Source organism: Ailuropoda melanoleuca, chromosome X (assembly GCF_002007445.2).
Source record: "Ailuropoda melanoleuca isolate Jingjing chromosome X, ASM200744v2, whole genome shotgun sequence".
NCBI lineage: Eukaryota > Metazoa > Chordata > Mammalia > Carnivora > Ursidae > Ailuropoda > Ailuropoda melanoleuca.
The window spans coordinates 38,764,687-38,783,659 of NC_048238.1; the positions used below are offsets into that span (position 1 = coordinate 38,764,687).

At 39.0% G+C, this 18,973-nt stretch overlaps 1 long non-coding RNA gene across 1 annotated transcript; it reads left to right on the top strand.

Moving 5' to 3' along the window:
- The first annotated feature begins 10,532 nt into the window (after window positions 1-10,532).
- On the top strand, window positions 10,533-17,993 carry LOC117797491. The gene is made up of 3 exons (XR_004622500.1): window positions 10,533-10,590; window positions 15,313-15,604; window positions 16,218-17,993. It is a non-coding gene; the product is annotated as an uncharacterized LOC117797491 (long non-coding RNA).
- The last annotated feature ends 980 nt before the right edge of the window (window positions 17,994-18,973 follow it).

Genomic DNA, 18,973 nt, shown 5'->3' on the forward strand with positions numbered 1-18,973 from the left:
ATGACAAGGAGACTGTGGGAACCCTTAAAGACAGGAGGAAGAGTGGGAAGTTGGTAACGAATATGTGTATAAGTAAAGCTTTTTTTCGTGGAGGAAACTACAGACATGGCCTTGCCATGCTTGGGTTGTGGCCCTCAAAAATGCCTTCCTTGGCTGACGGAGTAGAACATAGGGCGTGTGGGCTCTGTAACTAGACAGAAGTGTACGGAAGCCTATCTTCCTATCTACTGCTGGTGCCAGGACCCAGCTACCTCTCTTAGCCTCTGTGACTTCACCTATAAACCAGACAATAATACTTCAACTCATATTTGTGAGGTCTACCACAGGGAGCGTGTGCAACCTTCTTGGCATGCAAGAAGCTCTCAGAAAGTACTTGTTACCTTCTCTTTTCCTTAGCCCGTAAGCCTTGCCCAAACAAGAAGTATGCAGTTTCCTTAATGGGAAACTGAAGGAAGCAAAGACCTCAACTTCAGATTTGAATTGAAAATTTGAATTTTCCCTCTGAGTTCTTAGACATTTCCCATTTGTCTTTCACATATTTTTTTTCAGTTTCAGAACTTCTAGTTGTTTCTACATGTGATTTGATTTTATGAGATTCAGTGTTTACGGCTGTTATGTTTAATAGTTGTGTTTTGCATAGTCTTGTATGCATTGCTAAATGTTACAATTTTTTTAGTTTCAGAGGGTATTTATTTACTCATTTATTTTCAGTTTCATTGAAATATAATTGACATATGACATTGTGTAAGTTTAAGGTGTACAGTGTAATGATTTGATATATGTACGTGTTCGTAGATGATCAACATAAGGATAGTTAATACATTCTTCACATGCCATGTTTATAATTTTGTGTGTGGGGGGAGAACTTTTAAGGTCTACTCTCTTAGCATCTTCCAAATATACAATACAGTGTTGTTAACTGTAGTTATCGTGCTTTATATTACATGCATATTACGTGTTGTATATTACTTATTAATCTTATAACTGGAAATTCATACCTTTTGACCATGTCCACCCATTTCCCCCACCCCCTGCTCCTGCCTATGATGGCCACCCATCTGTTCTCTGTACCCGTGAGTTCAGTTTTTGTAGGTTCCACATTTGAAAGCGATCACATGGTATTTGTCTTTCTCTGTCGGCTCATACAGTGTCTTTCTCTGGCAGTTTTGTGCAGGGTTTAAGACAGAAAACACTAGGCCCTTTATCCTTTCCTTACCAGCTGTTGAGGCCCTGGGCAAGTCACTGATCTTACTAAATCTGTTCCCTCATTTGTAAAATAGTGAGAGGAATCTTAGCTACTTCATTGAGTTATTGTTGTAAAGGTTACTTATGCCCGAAAAGCACTTAGGAGAGTACCCTGCTTATAGTAATCTCTCAGTAAATGTTAGCTGCTATTACTCCTATTTTTAAATTGAGATATAATTGGCATATAACACTGTGTAAGTTTAAGGTATACAGTGGGTTGATCTGATACATTTATATATTGCAATATGATTACTATCATAGCATTATCCCATCACATAATTATCATTTCCTTTTTGCAGGGAAAACAATTAGTAATTAGAAAAGAATTAGTAACTTTGAAGTTTATAATACAGTATTTGTTGACTATAATCCCTATGCCGTGCATTAGATCTCCAGAACTTATATATCTACTAGATACAAGTTTGTGCCCTTAAACAGCATCTCCCCAATTCCCCTACCCCCAGCCCCTGATTGCCACCTTTCTACTCTCTGTACTTATGAGTTCAGCTTTTTTGGATTCCACATATAAGTGGTATTATGCAGTCTTTGTCATTCTCTGCTTGACTTACCTCACTTTGCCCAATGCCCTCAAGGTTCATCCATGTTGCTGCAAATGGCAGCATTTCCTTCTTTCTCATGGCTGATAATACTCCATTGTGTGGATATAGATAGATAGAGATCACATCTTTTTTTATCCGTTCATTAGTGGACACTTAAGTAGATTCCATATCTTAGTTATTATGAATAAGGCTGCCATAAACACGGATGTGTAGATACATTTTCAAAATTCTTGTTCTATTTCCTTTGGCTATATACCCAGAGGTAGATTTCCTGGATCACATGGCAGTTCAATTTTTAATTCTTTGAGGACCCTTTATAGTAGTTTCCATAGTGGATGCATCAAATTACATTCCCACCAACAGTGCACGAGGGTTCGCTTTTCTCCACATCCTCGCCAACACTGCTTATCTCTTGTCCTCTTGATGATAGGCCTTCTAACAGGTGTGAGGTGGTATCTCATTGTGGTTTTGATTTGCATTTCCCTGATGATTAGTGATGTTGAATATCTTTTCATGTTTCTATTGGCTATTTGGGATGTCTTCTTTGGAAAAAATGTCTATTTAGTTCCTCTGCCCATTTAAAAAATTCTTTTAGGTTCAATTTGGTTAATATATAGTGTTTTACTAGTTTCGGGGGTAGAATTTAGTGATTCATCAGTTGCATATAACACCCAGTGCTCATTATATCAAGTGCCCTCCTTAATGCTCAGCCCCCCGTTACTCCATCCCCCATCCCCTCACCCACCTCCCCTCCGGGAACCTTCAGTTTGTTTCCTATAGTTAAGAGTCTCTTGTGGTTTATCTCCCTCTGTTTTCATCTTATTTTATTTTTCCTTCTCTTCTCCTATGTTCATCTCTTTTGTTTCTTAAATTCTAGCTATGAGTGAAATCATATAGTATTTGTCTTTCTCTGACCAACTTATTTCGCTTAGCATAAGACCCTCTAGTTCCATCCATATTGTTGCAAATGGCAAGATTTCATTCTTTTTGATGGCTAAGTAATATTCCTCTGTGTGTGTGTGTGTGTGTGTGTGTGTGTGTACACATATACCACTTCTTTATCCATTCCTCTGCCCAATTTTAAAATGGGTTTTGTTATTGTTGTTATTGAGCTGAATGAGTTCTTTGCATATTTTGAGTATTAACCCCTTGTCTCATATATGGTTTGCAAATATATTGTCCCATTCCACAGGTTGCCTTTTCATTGTGTTGACTGTTACTTTTGTTATGCAGAAACTTTTTAGTTTGATGTAGTCCCACCTGTTGATCTTTTGCTTTTGTTGTGTTTTTGGTGTCATGTCCAAAACATCATTGCCAAGACCAATGTCAAGGAGCTTCTTTCCTGGGTTTTTTCCTGGGAGGTTTACGGTATCAGGCCTTATGTGTAAGTCTTTAAGCCATTTTGAGATAATTTCTTTGAAAGTGGTGTGAAAAAGTCCAATTTTATTTTTCTGCATGTGGTTATCCAGTTTCCCAACACCATTTATTGAGGAGACTGTCCTTTGTCCATTTTTGGCTCCCTTGTCAAATAGAAGTTGACCAAAATACGTGAGGGTTTATTTCTGGGCTCTCTATTCTGTTCTATTGATCTATGTGTCTGTTTTTATGCCCATAACATACTGTTTTGATACAGCTTTGTAATATACTTAGTTTTTTGTTTTCATTTAAATTCCAGGTAGTTAAGATACAGTATAATATTAGTTTCAGGCGTACAGTTTAGTGCTTCAGCACGTCCATACAACACCCAGGGCTCATCACAAGCACACTACGTAATCCCCATCACTTATTTTAGTTTTAAGTACGCTCCATGCATGGAGCCCAATGCAGGGCTCAAACTCACGACCCTGAGATCAAGACCTGAGTTGAGATCAAGAGACAGACACTTAACTGACTGAGCCACCCAGGCACCCCTCCCTATCACCTATATCCCCCATCCCCCCCCACCGCCCCTCTGGTAACCATCAGTTTGTTCTCTATAGTTAACAGTCTGTTTCTTGGTTTGCCTCCCTCTCTCTTTTTTTATTCCTCTCCCTCATTTGTTTTGTTCCTTAAATTCTACATATGAGTGAAATCGCAAGGTATTTGTCTTTCTCTGACTAACTTATTTCGCTTAGCTAATATTCTTTAGCTCATCCATGTCATTACAAATGGTAAAATTTCCATCTTTCTGATGGCTGGGTAATATTCCATTGTTTATATATACCACATCTTCTTTAGCCATTCATTAGTACATGGACACTTGAGCTGTTTCTATAATTTGGTTATTGTTGATAATGTTGCTATAAACATCGGGGTTCATGCATCCCTTTGAATTAGCATTTTTGTATTCTTTGGTAAATACCGTAGTGCAATTGCTGGGTCATAAGGTAGTTCTGTTTTTAATTTTTTGAGGAATATCCATACTGTTTTCCAGAGTGGCTGCCCCAGTTTGCATTCCCACCAACAGTGTACAAGGGTTCCCCTTTCTCTACATCCTCACCAATACCTGTTGTTTCTCGTGTTGTTGATTTTAGCCGTTCTGACTGGTGTGAGGTGATATCTCATGATAGTATTGATTTGTATTTCCCTGGTGGTCAGAGTTGCTGAGTATCTTTTAATGTGTCTGATGGCCATCTGTATGTTTTCTTTGGAAAAATGTCTAGTCATGTCTTCTGCCCATTTTTAATTGGATTATTTGTTGTTTGGTGTTGAATTTTATAAGTTCTTTATGAATTTTGGATACTAACCCTTTATCAGATGTTATTTGCAAATATCTTCTCCCATTCTGTAGGTTGCCTTTTAGTTTTGCTGATTGCTTCCTTCACTGTGCAGAAGCTTTTTATTTTGATGACGTCCCAATAGCTCATTTTTGCTTTTGTTTCCCTTACCACAGGGGACATATCTAGAAAGAAGCTGCTACAGTCAATGTCAAAGAGGTTACTGCCTGTGTTCTCCTCTAGAATTTTTATGGCTTCAGGTCTCACGTTTAGGTATATTAATCCATTTTGAATTTATTTTTGTGTATGGTGTAAGAATGTGGTCCGGTTTCATTCTTTTGTATGTTGCCCTCTGGTTCTCCCAACCCCCTTTGTTGAAGACACTGTCTTTTCCATTGGATGTTCTTTCCTGCTTTGTCAAAGATTCATTGACCATATAGCTGTGGGTTCATTTCTGGGTTTTCCATTCTGTTGTTCTGATCCATGTGTCTATATTTGTGTCTGTACCACACTGTTTTGATCAATACAGCTTTATAATATAACTCGAAGTCTGGAATTGTCATGCCTCCAGCTTTGCTTTTCTTTTTCAAGGTTGCATTCAGGGTCTTTTATGATCCCACACAAATTTTAGGACGGTTCTTGCACTGCGAAAAATGCTGTTGATATTTTGATAGGGATTACATTAAATGTGTAGATTTCTTTGGGTAGTATAGACATTTTCACAATATTTGTTTTTCCAATCCATGAGCATGATACCTCTTTCCATTTCTTTGTGTCATCTTCAATTTATCTCATCAATATATTCTAGTTTTCAAAGTACAGGACTTTCACCACTCTGGTTAGATTTATTCCTAGGTATATTATTGTTTTTGGTGCAATTGTAAATGGGATTGATTCCTTCATTTCTCTTTATGCTGCTTTATTATTGGTGTATAGAAATAAAACGGATTTCTGCATGTTGATTTTGTATCCTACGACTTTACTGAATTCATGTATCAATTCTAGCAGTTTTTTGGTGGAGTCTTTCATGTTTTCTATATATAGTATCATGTAATCTCCAAATAGTGAAAGTTTTACTTCTTTGCCAATTTGGATGCCTTTTATTTCATTCTGCTGTCTGATTGCTGTGGCTAGGACTTCCAGTATTATGTTAAATGACAGTGGTGGGAGTGGGCATCCCTGTTCCTGACTGTAGGGATAAGCTCTCAGTTTTTCCCCATTGAGAATGATATCAGCTGTGGGTTTTTCATAGATGGCCTTTATTATATTAAGGTAATTTCCCTCTAAACCTACTTTTTGAGGAGGGTTTTTTTTTTATTCTGAATGGATGTAGTACTTTGTCAAATGTTCTTTCTGCATATTGAAGTGATCATATGGTTTTTATCCTTTATCTTACTGACGTGATGTACCACATTGATTGATTTGTGAATATTGAACCACCTTTGCAACTCAGGAATAAATTTCACTTGATCATGGTAAATGATTTTTTGAATGTATTATTGGATTTGGTTTGCTGGTATTTTATTCAGAATTTTTCATCTGTGTTCATCAGGGATATTGGCCTGTAGTTCTCTTTTTTAGTGGAGTGTTTATCCGGTTTTGGTATCAGGGTAATGCTGGCCTCATAGAGTGAGTTTAGAAGTTATCCTTCCTGTTCTATTTTTTGGAATAATTTGAGAAGAATAGGTATTAATTCTTCTTTAAATGTTTGATAGAATTTGTCTGGGAAGCCATCTGGCCCTGGACTTTTGCTTGTGGGAGTTTTTTGATTAATGATTCAATTTCTTTGCTAGATATCCATCTGTAAAAGTTTTCTATTTCTTCCTATTTCAGTTTCGGTAATTTATATGTTTCTAGGAATTTATCCATTTCTTCCAGGTTGTCCAATTTGTTGACATATAATTTCTTATAACATTCTCTTAGAATTGTGTGTATTTCTGTGGTGTTGGTTGGCTCTCATTTGCGATATTGTTTATTTGGGTCCTTTCTCTTTTCTTTTTAATAAGTCTGGCTAGAGGTTTGTCAATTTTATTAAGTTTGTCAAAGAACAATCTCCTGGTTTCATTGATCTGTTCTATTGCTGTTTTAGTTTCTATATCATTTGTTTCTGCTCTAATTTTTATTATTTCCTTCCTTCTACTGATGTTAGGTTTCATTTGTTGTACATTTTGTAGCTCCCTTAGGTATAAGGTTAGGTTGCTTATTTGAGATTTTTCCTTGCTTCTTCTTGAGGCCTGTATTGTTACATACTTCCCTCTTAGGTTTTGGACCATTGTCTTTTCATTTGTTTCCATGTATTTTTTTTTTATTTCTTCTTTGATTTCTGGTTGACCCATTCACTGTTTAGTAGCATGTTGTTTAACCTCCATGTGTTTGTGGTCCTTCCAGATTTTTTTCTTGTGTTTGACTTCTAGTTTCATAGCTTCGTATCAGAATAGGTGCATGGGATGATTTCAATCTTTTTGTATTTGTTGAGGGCTGATTTGTGATCTAATATGGATCTATTCTGGAGAATGTCCCATGTGCACTTAAAAAGAATGTGTATTCTGCTGTTTCAGGATGGAATGTTCTGAATATACCTGTTAAGTCCATCCATTCCAGCGTGTCATTCAAAGCCATTGTTGCCTTGTTGATTTTCTGTTTAGATGATCTGTCCATTGATGTAAGTGCAGTGTTAAAGTCCCCTACTATTATTTTATTACTATCAATTAGTTTCTTTTTGTTTATTATTAATTGTTTTATATATCTGGGTGCTTCCATGTTGGGTGCATAAATATTTACAATTGTTAGATCTTCTTGTTGGATTATCCCCTTTATTACAATGTAGTGCCTTTCTTCATCTCTTGCTACAGTCTTTGTTTTAAAGTCTAGTTTGTCTGATATAAGCATTGCTACTCCAGCTTCCATTTGACACCCATTCGTGTGATAAATGTTCCTCCACCCCCTCACTTTCAATCTGCAGGTGTCTTTAGGTCTAAAATGAGTCTTTTGTAGGCAGCATATAAATGGGTCTTCTTTTTTTATCCATTCTGACACACTGCATCTTTTGATTGGAGCATTTATTCCATTTACATTCAAAGTAATTATTGATAGATGTGGATTTAGTGCTGTCTTATTTCTTATTTTGACATTGTGTCTGGAGATTTTCTCTGATCCTTTCTTTTCTTTGAGATTTTTGTTCTCGCCTTTTCACTCAAAGGGTCCCCTTTAATATTTCTTGCAGGGCTGGTTTAGTGGTCACGAACTCCTTTAGATTTTGTTTGTCTGGGAAACTCTTTATCTCTCCTTCTATTCTGAATGATAGCCTTGCCATATAGAGCATACTTGGCTGCAGATCTTTCCCATTCAGCACTTCAAATATATCATGCCACTCTCTACTGGCTTGCTAAATTTCTGCTGAAAAATCTCCAGCTAGCCTTATGGGTCTTCCCATAGGCTAAGTTAAGGACTTCTTTTTCTTGCTGCTTTTAAAATTTTTTCTTTATCACCATATATTGCAAATTTAATTACAATATGCCTTGGTGTGGGCCAGCTTTTGTTGACTTTGATGGGATTTCTCTGTGCCTCCTGGATCTGGATGTCTATTTTCTTCCTCAAATTAGAAAAGTTTTTAGCTATTATTTCTCCAATTAAATTTTCTTTTTTTCTTTTTTAAAGATTTTATTTATTTATTTATTTATTTGACAGAGAGAGACAGCCATCAAGAGAGGGAACACAAGCAGGGGGAGTGGGAGAGGAAGAAGCAGGCTCCTAGTGGAGGAGCCTGATGTGGGGCTCGATCCCTGAACGCCGGGATCTCGCCCTGAGCCAAAGGCAGATGCTTAATGACTGCGCCACCCAGGTGCTCCTCAATTAAATTTTCTGCCCTCTTTTCTTTCTCTTCTTCTGGGACTCTTGTAATATAAATATTATTTTATTTGATGATGTCACCGAGTTCCTTAAGTCTATTCTTGTGTTGCATGATTCTTGTTTCTCTCTTTTGTTCCGCTTCATTATTTTCTATTACTTTGTCTTCTAGGTCACTAATTCATTCCTCTGCTTCTTTCATTCTGCTGTTCATTGCATCAAGCCTGTTTCGAATCTCCTTTATTGTGTTCTTTATCTCTGATTCTGTTATAACTCTTTTATCTCTGTGATAAGGGTCTCACTGATGTCTTGTATTCTTTTCTTAAGCCCAGTGAATATCCTTATAATTGTTGCTTTCAAGTCTTCATCAGGCATGTTACTTATTATCTGTTTTGCTTAGATCTCTGGCCCTGGCCTTATCTTGTTCTTTCACGTGGAATGAATTCCTCTATCTTCACATTTTGTAAAAGTCTCTACCTTCTTATCTGTGTTAGAAAAGTCGGTTATGTCTCCTGTTCCTTGAAAGTAATGTCTTTATGAAGAATAGGTCATGTAGTGCCCAGGGCCTGATGCTTCAGGGAGGGTCTCCGGTGTGTGCTGCCTGTGCTCTGCTGTTGTGTTTTGGCTGCTCTATCCTTCAGGCCCGTTGTCTGCAGAGGCTTTCCTTGCCTGCTCGATTGCGGCAAATTTTTAGTTGTGCTCTGGTCTGTTTGTAAAATGAGACCTGACACCATTTCCACCAGAACTGAGGCCCTGCAGCACTTTCTGCTCAGTAGATGTGGTGTGCAGGGGTCTATGCTGATCTTCTGGGGGCAGGGGCCCACCGCACCAGGACTGAGGCAAACTTGACTGGGAAGGGCAGTCCCGCCAGGGTGCAGAGGGGGTGGGGCTTGGTGTATGCAAATTAGGCAACCAGTATCAGTGCTGCGCTGCTTCCTGCGGGTAGCTTTGTGCTGCGGGAAATGGTGTCAGCCAGTTCATTAATTCCCGGAGGCATGTCTTTGGTCTCTGTGAATGCTGCCTCTCAAGGATACACGGAGAAGAGTGAATACTCCACCCTGTGTGCCCCAGCCATTCTTTAGATTGCCGTGTCCACACTGTCTGCCCCTGGGTTGTTTGCCTGCCTTCTCTCCAGGGGCAGTGCACTGCTCTCTGGGCTCTATCCCAGCCAAGCCTGGTGACCTTTAAAACCCTAGGCTTTAAGACCCGCTAGTTGCAAGAATTCACGCAATTCAGCCCCTCTCGTTTTCCAGATCAATGGCTTTGGGAAAACGTTCTCCTTTTGAGTTCCCCTATGTACTCTTCTCTCTCTCTCCCTACTCTGTGACTATGGCTCCCTCCCCTCTGTAGCACCTGTGATCTGTTTCTCCCCTAAACCACATCTCCACACTTCCTACCTTCTTTGATGTGGCCTCTTCTCTCCCTTTAGTTGTGGAGTGTGTTCTGTCAGTCTTCAGGTCAATGTCTGAGGTATTGAGGATGATTTGATAGTTATCTAGTTGTTTTCATGGGATGAGATGACCTCCTATTCCACTGCCATCTTCCTCTCCGTCTGTAGTATACTTTGAAATCACAACTGTGATGCCTCCAGCTTTGCTCTTCTTTCTCTTGGCTATCTGGGGTCTTTTGCTGTTCCATACAAGTTTAAGAGTTATTTTTTCTGTTTCTGTGATAAATGTCATTGGTTATTTTATATGCATTGTGTTGACTCAAATACGGCTTGAGTAGTATGGACATTCCAATGATATTAATTCTTCTGTTCCATGAACACAGGGTATCTTTCATCAGAGTCTTGTAGTTTTCATTATATGGCTCTTTTACTTCCTTGGTTAAATTTATTCCTACATAGTTTTTGTTTCTGATGCTATTGTGAAGTGGGATAGCTTTCTTTATTTCTTTTTTAAATGTTTCATTGTTATATTGAAAAACAACTTATTTCTCTATGTTGATTTTATATCCTGCAAGGTAACTTTATTAGTTCCAACATTTTTTTGGTTGAATCTTTCAAGTTTTCTTTTTTTTTTTTTAAAGATTTTATTTATTTATGTGACAGAGAGACAGCCAGCGAGAGAGGGAACACAGCAGGGAGAGTGGGAGAAGAAGAAGCAGGCTCCCAGCGGAGGAGCCCGATGTGGGACTCGATCCCGGAACACCGGGATCACGCCCTGAGCTGAAGGCAGACGCTTAATGACTGCGCTACCCAGGCGCCCCTCAAGTTTTCTATATATAATGTCGTGTCACCTGTAAGTAATGATAATTTTACTTTTTCTTTTCCAATTTGAATGCCTTCATTTCTTTGTCTTGCCTAATCACTCTAGCTAGGACTTCTAGCGCTATGTTGGATAGAAGGGATGTCAGTGGGCATGCTTGTATTGTTCCTGATCTTAAAGGAACACTTTCAGCACTTTATTATTGAGTATGATATTAGTTGTGGGTTTGTCATATATGGCCTTTGTTATGTTGAGGTATGTTCCTTCTATACCCAATTTGTTGAGGTTATTATTCCTGTTGTTGAAAGTTTCGATTTTGTGTTTGTTTTTGCTGTAAGCAAACTAATATTGTATCGAGTTGAGTGAGGCAGAATCAGGAGCAGCTGGAAGTTTTTGGAACTCCATTCACCAAAGCTATTAAAGGTTCCCTGCGCATGAAGGAGTTATCGCTTTAGGTCCTGGGCTTCGTGGGGACATTTCAATCTTTAGGTTGCATATGGTTGCATCACCTTCACATAAGAAAGACTTAAATTGGGGTAGTTTCTGTGGCTTTCCTTTTTATATGGAGTAATACACATTCATCCTTGTGAATGACTCCCAGACTGCCCTGCCAGTTGAACACCAACATGATGGAACTGGATGCAGAGCCAAGTTGCAGTCTGAATTCCAAAAGCAGCAGTTAGCACCCCTTGCATGAAACCAAAGGCTGGAGCCTCATTTCCTGAAATAGATTAGTGTTCTAGCTTTCCCATCTGCCAATTGCAATGCACAATTTGTAGTTAAAATTTGAATTCCTCAGCAACTATGCCTAAGGGCCTCTGGGGCTCTCCTAAAATTAGTGAGAAAAAGTGACAGTTCGAGAGCAGCTTGTTCAGGTCCGTCTTCTTCATTTAATATCAGCACGTTGTTGAACCACAAGAAGTTAGAGTATTGGGGCAGGAGAATGTTCCTTTCAGGGGGTTTGTTCATATGTTTTCATTTCAGACAGGGTGGCTCCCTACGTGCTGGAATTAGAAGAGACAAGAAACAAAATCTGCTAGTCTTCTTCATTTATTTACCTCTGCTTACCTCTGACTTCCCATTTTGATTCAAAATAAGACTGTCACAAGAGGTTGTGCTCTTCGACTTCATCATATAGGTGACCCTGAAATCACAAAAATAGGAAGCCTGTCTGAACCTAAGCCATTGCACTGGGAGCTGAAAAACAGAGAAGCAATGGTATGGCCACTACTGACAGAAGCCCCTGGTTTCTTCTTCATTTTTTTTCTCTCTCTTTCTTTTTTTTTAATGTTTTTTTATTATATTATGTTAGTCACCGTATAGTACATCCTTGGTTTCTGATGTAAAGTTCGATGATTCATTAGTTGCGTATAACACCCAGTGCACCATGCAATACATGCCCTCCTTACTACCCATCACCAGTCTATCCCCTTCCCCCACCCCCTCCCCTCTGAAGCCCTCAGTTTGTTTCCCAGAGTCCATAGTCTCTCATGTTTCATTCCCCCTTCTGATTACCCCCCTTTTCTTTATCCCTTTCTTCCCCTACCGATCATCCTAGTTCTTATGTTCCATAGATGAGAGAAATCATATGATAATTGTCTTTCTCTGCTTGACTTATTTCACTTAGCATTATCTTCTTCAAAAGACTACAGTCTAAGTTCACCAGAAGGTCTTCTCTTTTTAGTGGTGTTGGGAAGAGACTATGGGTTCCATAGCTGCCCTGGTGTGACCGAGTTTGACCCTTCAGGATGTTCTACTGTGAGGGGGCTCTTGGATTATTCACTGCTATTGGGAGGTGCTGGGGGAACTTACCCAAACCTCTCCACAGTGATGGGGAATGTCCAAGTATGAAATATGATGGGTTCGTGGTCTGATGACCTTGGCATAATTCTTTCGTATAATGGTTAAGGGCTGAGTTGTGGAGTCAGATAAATTGGATTTGAATACTGATGTCACTGTTTTCCATCTGTGTAAACCTGGGAGGATCAACCTTTCTAAGTCTTGGATTTCTCATCTGCCAAATAGGGTATGTTAGGACTCTCCAGAGAAACAGAATGATTAGGATATGGATATGGATGTATATTATGGGGAGGTGGGGAGACAGAGAGGGAGAGAAAGATGTATTTTAAGGAACTGGTTCATGTGAGGGTGGAGACTTAGTAGGTTCAAAATCAGTAGAGCAGGCCAGCAGGCTAGAGACCCAGGGAAGAGTTGCAATTCAAGTCCAAAAGATGTCTGCTGTCAGAATTCCTTCTTGCTCAAAGGAGGTCAGTGTTTGTTCTATTCAGGCCTTCCACTGTTTGGATGAGACCTACCCACATTATGGAGGGCAATCTGCCTTACTCAAAGTCCACCAATTTAAATGTGGATGTCATCCAAAAACACCTTCATAAAAACATCCAGAATAATGTTTGACCAAATATCTGGGCACTGTGGCCCAGCCAAGTTGACATAAAATTGGCCATCATATAGGGATAATACCACTTAACTTTAGGACTATTTGGAGACTTTATGAGATAATGTATGTTAAGTCAAAAGCAGTTGAGTTCTCCCTAAATGATGGCTGCCATGACTACTTTTACTATTTTTCTTGACTGAGCTATTGGTAGCCAAAAGACTAAGGTAAAAACTGGTATAAGCTTTCTGGAGGGAAATTTGGCAAAATGTAGCAAAATTCTTCATACCTTTTCTTCGAAGTGTGCTTCCATAATTAAAACTCTATCCAAAGGAAATAATTCGGGATGAGTGCAAAAGTCAAACTCTGGGGAATTCTCATAATAGTGAAATTTATAACAGAAAAATTGGAAGAGATCTAAATTTCCAACAACATGGGATTGAATAAATCAATCCTGATACAGATCACACAATGGAGTATTTAGTAACCTTTTAAAACAATGTTGTAGAAGATTTTTAAATGGAAAATAGTTTGTGATCTAATGAGAAGTGAAAAAAAGGACTGAAACCAATATGTACAGCTAGAGTCTATGATTTTATTAAAAAATCTATGCATAAAAAAGACTGAAAGGTCATCCTTCAAAATGTAAATGATAATGTTATTTCTGGGTTGTGGGATTAAAAGTGATTTTTTTATGTCATTATTTTTTGTAGATCTGAATTTTCTGATATTTATTAAAACGAATATGCCCTACAGGTATTTTTAGGCAGTTCTGTAATGGGTTTTCCATGGCAGACATGAGATTGGTCAGGGAAAATTTGGCCAGGTGGTGCTGCTCTGAAAGAGGAGGCAACAGCAAGTCAAAAGGTGTTGAATCCTCCAGGTATGGCCTCACCTCCCGAGGAAGCCAGTTAAAGCAAGAATTCTCACTGCAAGGTGAAAGGTAGTCTTTTCTTGATCTTTTGAAGATCTTTGTAACAGTGGGCTTTTAAGGTGCCAATAAGGCTAGGACTAGGGTGAGGAAAGTGAGGCACCGAGGTGCAAAACGTAAGGTGGCACACACTCTTGGTGTTGACCCCGTGCCTGCGCCATAAGGAAGTTCCAGTACCTTCTTCAGCACATGCTTGAGTGAGCGCTGACTTACATTCTGAACCCTGGTTGCCTCCCTAGCCTCACTCTAGTCTTGTCCTGGTGTGAAACAAATAACTTCTAACTGATTGCACCCTCTGCAATGTTATTAGCCAAGTTGTAGCTGGAGGAAGGAAATGTGTTACCTTGTTCAACAGGTAGATGGGCCTGTGGGAGGTGGACCCTTCTTTCTCTACTGCCTGTTGACTTAAGTTGTGTTACTGATAATATAGAATTAAATATAATTCATTCTTTAGTTGGCATCTTTGAGTGTTTGTTGGGAGTTTGTGATGCTGGGCAGTAAGTGATAGAGTATTTTACAGCCATACAGTTTGGCTATTTGCTATGGCTTATTTAAATTACTTCCAGAACAACTCATTTACCTTACAGGGCCAGAAATAGATACTGGACATTAGGATAAAGACAGCTTTAAAATTTAAGAATTTAATTAAGGCGGAGGGTTAATTACAACCTCAGTGAGGACTACAGATTTCCCTGAGCAGATGGAAGAAGTCAGGAATGGCACCCCTTGAACTGAGAAAAACTCAATCATATAAAAAGCACAGACAGAATCCTCATGTAGTAACTGAGAAAAGGTGCAATCGTAAATTCTCTTAAAATGGAAGATACTAGAATGTTACAACTTAATACACCTGTCCAAATTCATTGTACAATTATAATTTTAGATAAGAATCAAAAGGCTGACTTATTAGTCGAGTTAGATAAATTTTCTTAAACATTGCAAGTACAGAATTACAAAATATGCACAGATTCTTTTTCTAATTTTTAAAAATATTTATTTATTTATTTATTTGAGAGAGAGAGAAAGAGCACGAGCAGTGGGAGGGGCAGAGGGAGAAGCAGGCTCCCCGCTGAGCAAGGAGCCCGATGTAGCAGTAGATCCCAGGACCCTGAGATCATGACCTGAGCTGAAGGCAGATACTTAACTGACTGAGCCCCCCAGGCTCCGCCACACAGATTCTGTAAGGCAAAAAAGTCAAAAAGCATAGCTTTTAAAGATTTAAGCTTTAATTCTAAGTCTTCCTGTGATTAAAAGAAGCTTACCTCTGTGGTAGGGTAGAGATCTAATATAACCCCCAGTGACCCACACCCTTGTATAATCACCTCTTCTTCAGTGGGGCTGGAACTTAGAAATATGATGAGATTGCTGTGATTAGATTACCAATCAGTTGACTTTGAGTTAATTGAAATAGAGATTCCTGTCTTGACAGGGTCTGACTTAACCAGGCAAGACCTTAAAAGAAGATGAAACATGAGAGAAATATTCCACTGACTTCGAAGACGTAGCTGACCCCTGACCAACTCCAGCAAACAAACAAACAAACAAAACAAACAAACAAACAGACAAACAAAAGAACCCAACAACCAAAACACAAACCAACAAAAAGCCAACCTGAGACCTACGTCCTACAACCACAAGGAATTCAATTATAACAACAACCAGTAAATTTGGAAAAGGACCCTGAGCTTCACATGAGAACTACAGCCCTAGATTTCAGCCTGGTAAGACCTTGATCTAACCTGTGCCAGAACTCATGATGCACAGAAACTGTCATAGAAAACTAATATTTCATCTGTAGTGGATTGACTTGTGTACCCCCCAAGTATGTTGAATATGTTGAAACCCTAACCCTTGGTACCTGTGAATGTGACCTTATTTGGAAATAGAGTCTTTGCAGACGTAATCAAGTGAAGAGGAGGTCATACTGAGTTAGGGTGGGCCCTAAATCTGATGACTGGTGTCCTTTCAAGGAGAGGGAAATTTGTAGACCCATGTACACAGAGGAGAGACGGCCAAGTAAAGATGGAGGCAGTAATTGGAGTGATGTAGCTAAAAGCCAAGGAATGGTAGTGATTGCTGGCAACCCTCAAAAGCTGGAAGAGGCAAAGAAAGATTCTCCCCTAGAGCCTTCAGAGGGAACATGGCCTGCCAGCATCTTGATTTCAGACTTCTGGCCTCCAGAATTGTGAGAGAATAAATTTTTGTTGTTATAAGACGCCCAGTTTGTGGTAATTTGTTATGGCAACTTTAGGAAACTAATACACCCTCTAAGGAAACACTTATGCCATCCCTGGCAGACAGTTGCCAGACATTCACCGAATCTGTTTCTTCTAGCACATGGCTGGACCACATCTCCCCCAGCCCTTCATCTGGACCAGCCACGTGACCAATTCTTGCTGAGAGATTGTGAGCGGAGGTATTGTGACACTTCAGATCATTGAATTAAAAGCTGGTGTGCTTTGTCCAGGCTCCGCCTTTCTTTGCTCCATAGCAACCTTGGAGGCCACGTGTTGAAGAGGGCAGCCTCACATGATTCAATATGCCTGGATCTCCAAGTCTCTGCTTTGAGGAAAACCCTAGCCCAGGAACATCTGCATTGGACTTTCCATGAGAAAGAAATAAACTTACGTTGTCCTAAGCTACTAAGGTTTGGGGGCTTGTTAATTGCCCCTTTATAACATCCCAAATATTGTTTGAGAGTTGATGGCACATAGTGTCCAGACATATCAGCAGGAATGTGAGGTCTGGAGTAGCAGCCAGACAAGGCAGATTTTTTTTCCTCATCTCAACCATCAAGCTGGGCCCCCTTTTTATACTCACAGTGTCTTGTACTATATATATATACTAACGTTTAAAGAAGGGATGATCACTACATTAGGAATTGGCTCACGCAATTATGGAAGCTGAGAAATCCCACAATCTGCCATCTGCAAGCTGCAAACCCAGGAAAGCTGGTGGTATAGTTCAGCTGAAATCTGAAGGTCTAAGAACCAGAAGGACTCATGATGTAAGTCTCAGTCTGAGCGGAGAAGTCCAATGACCCAGCTCAATCTGTCAGGCAGAGAAGGGACAAAGTTTTCCTTCTCTTGTCTTTTTTTTTAGTCAGGCCCTTAAAAGATTGAAGGATGCCCACTCTCATTGGACAGGGAAATCTGCTTTACTGAGTTCAATGATTCAAGTGTTAATCTCATCCAGAAACACCCTCACAGACACAGCCAGAAATAATGTTTAGCTAAATATTTGGGTCTTCCACGATCCAGCCATGTTGACGCATAAAGTTAGCCGTCACAATCACACAGCCCATGTCCCTGGTTTGTGCCTAATTATTACCAAATTCTTCCATCCACTCACAGAATCCTGCAACCTCCTCCTTCACAAAATGGGATTTTTAATGTTACTATCTCAAGATACTTAAAAATCTTTATGTTTTAGTTTTAAGTGCTTTGGACTTGACCGATCTTGCATTTTCCATTCTTTTCAACATAACTTTTACAGATTTTAAAAGGACATCTGGAAGAATTTCTCAAGGCTTTGTCCCTAGTTTTAAGAGCATTAGACTGACATGTTTGGATGTTTAAGAGAGCTCTAAGATTCACTATACTTTTAAGTTTAATTTATTATATTTGTAGGAATGAATTCATTGCTGAGAAGGTTTTGTTTGTTAGATATTTAAGGGGCTTAGAAAGTAAATTGTTCAATTTATAAGGATATTTAGTTAAATGGGACTAATCATCAGTCAAAGGCATCTGTGTGAGTGATCACTAAATTTTACCAGATTTATAAATAAAATAATAAGATTTGTAAGTTGAACTCAAAAGCTTAAAGAAAAATTAGGTTTGGAGTTTGTAACTTTAATAAATAAAATATAACAACCTCCTCATTTAATGGCAAATTATTTCCTGCAAACAAAATCTCACATTATAGCTTAAAAATAAAATCAGATAATCAGAATTTTAAAAATATGGTATAGCTAAGAGTAATGGGCTCTAGCCAGTGTCTGAGGAGCTCCTCAAAAAGGAAAGAGCATGAATTTTAGTATGAATAAAGGTGTGGTGTATTTAGACGAGAATGATCATCAGGGATGTTTGTTAGAAGATCAGCTTCCGGGCTTCTCCCCTGTGATTCCGATCCCCTGGATCTGAGGTGGGATTTGGGGGATATGGAGTGTTTAACACAGTGCTTCTCAAAGGGTGGTCTGTGGATCACTGATATCAATTCGACTTATATTAAGATATTTCTTTACAAACAATGAATCATGGAACACTGCATCAAAAACTAAGGATGTGGGGCGCCTGGGTGGCACAGCGGTTAAGCGTCTGCCTTCAGCTCAGGGCGTGATCCCGGCATTCTGGGATCGAGCCCCACATGGCTCTTCTGCTATGAGCCTGCTTCTTCCTCTCCCACTCCCCCTGCTTGTGTTCCCTCTCTCGCTGGCTGTCTCTATCTCTGTCAAATGAATAAATAAAATCTTAAAAAAAAAAAAAAACTAAGGATGTACTGTATGGTGACCTAACAAAACATAATAAAAAATTTAAAAAAAATAAAGATTTCTTTACAGTCAACAAAAACAAAAATAAATAAGTGGAACTATATCAAACTAAAAAGCTTCTGCATAGTAAGAGAGAAAATCAATACAGTGAAAAGGCAACCTATGGAATGGGAGAAAATACTTGCGAACCATCTATCTGAAAATCTGCACAATATATAAGGAACTTCTTCAACTCAATAGTAAAGAAAAAAAGATATCAAAACAACTAATAGCTTGATTTAAAAATGGGCTAAAGACTTGAATAGACATTTTTCCAAAAAAAACCCACACCTGTACAAATGACCAACATATATAGGACAAGATCCTCAACTTAACTAATCATTAGGGAAATGCAAATCAAAACCGCAAAGACCGCCCTGCACCTGTGAGGTTGGCTATTACCTAACAAACAACAGGAAAATGTTGGTGAGGATGTGGAGAAACCGAAACCCTTGCACAATGTTGGCGGGAATGCAAAATAGTGCAAGCCACCATGGGAAACAGTATAGAGGTTCCTCCAAAAATTAAAAATAGAACCACCGTATGATCCAGCACTCCCACT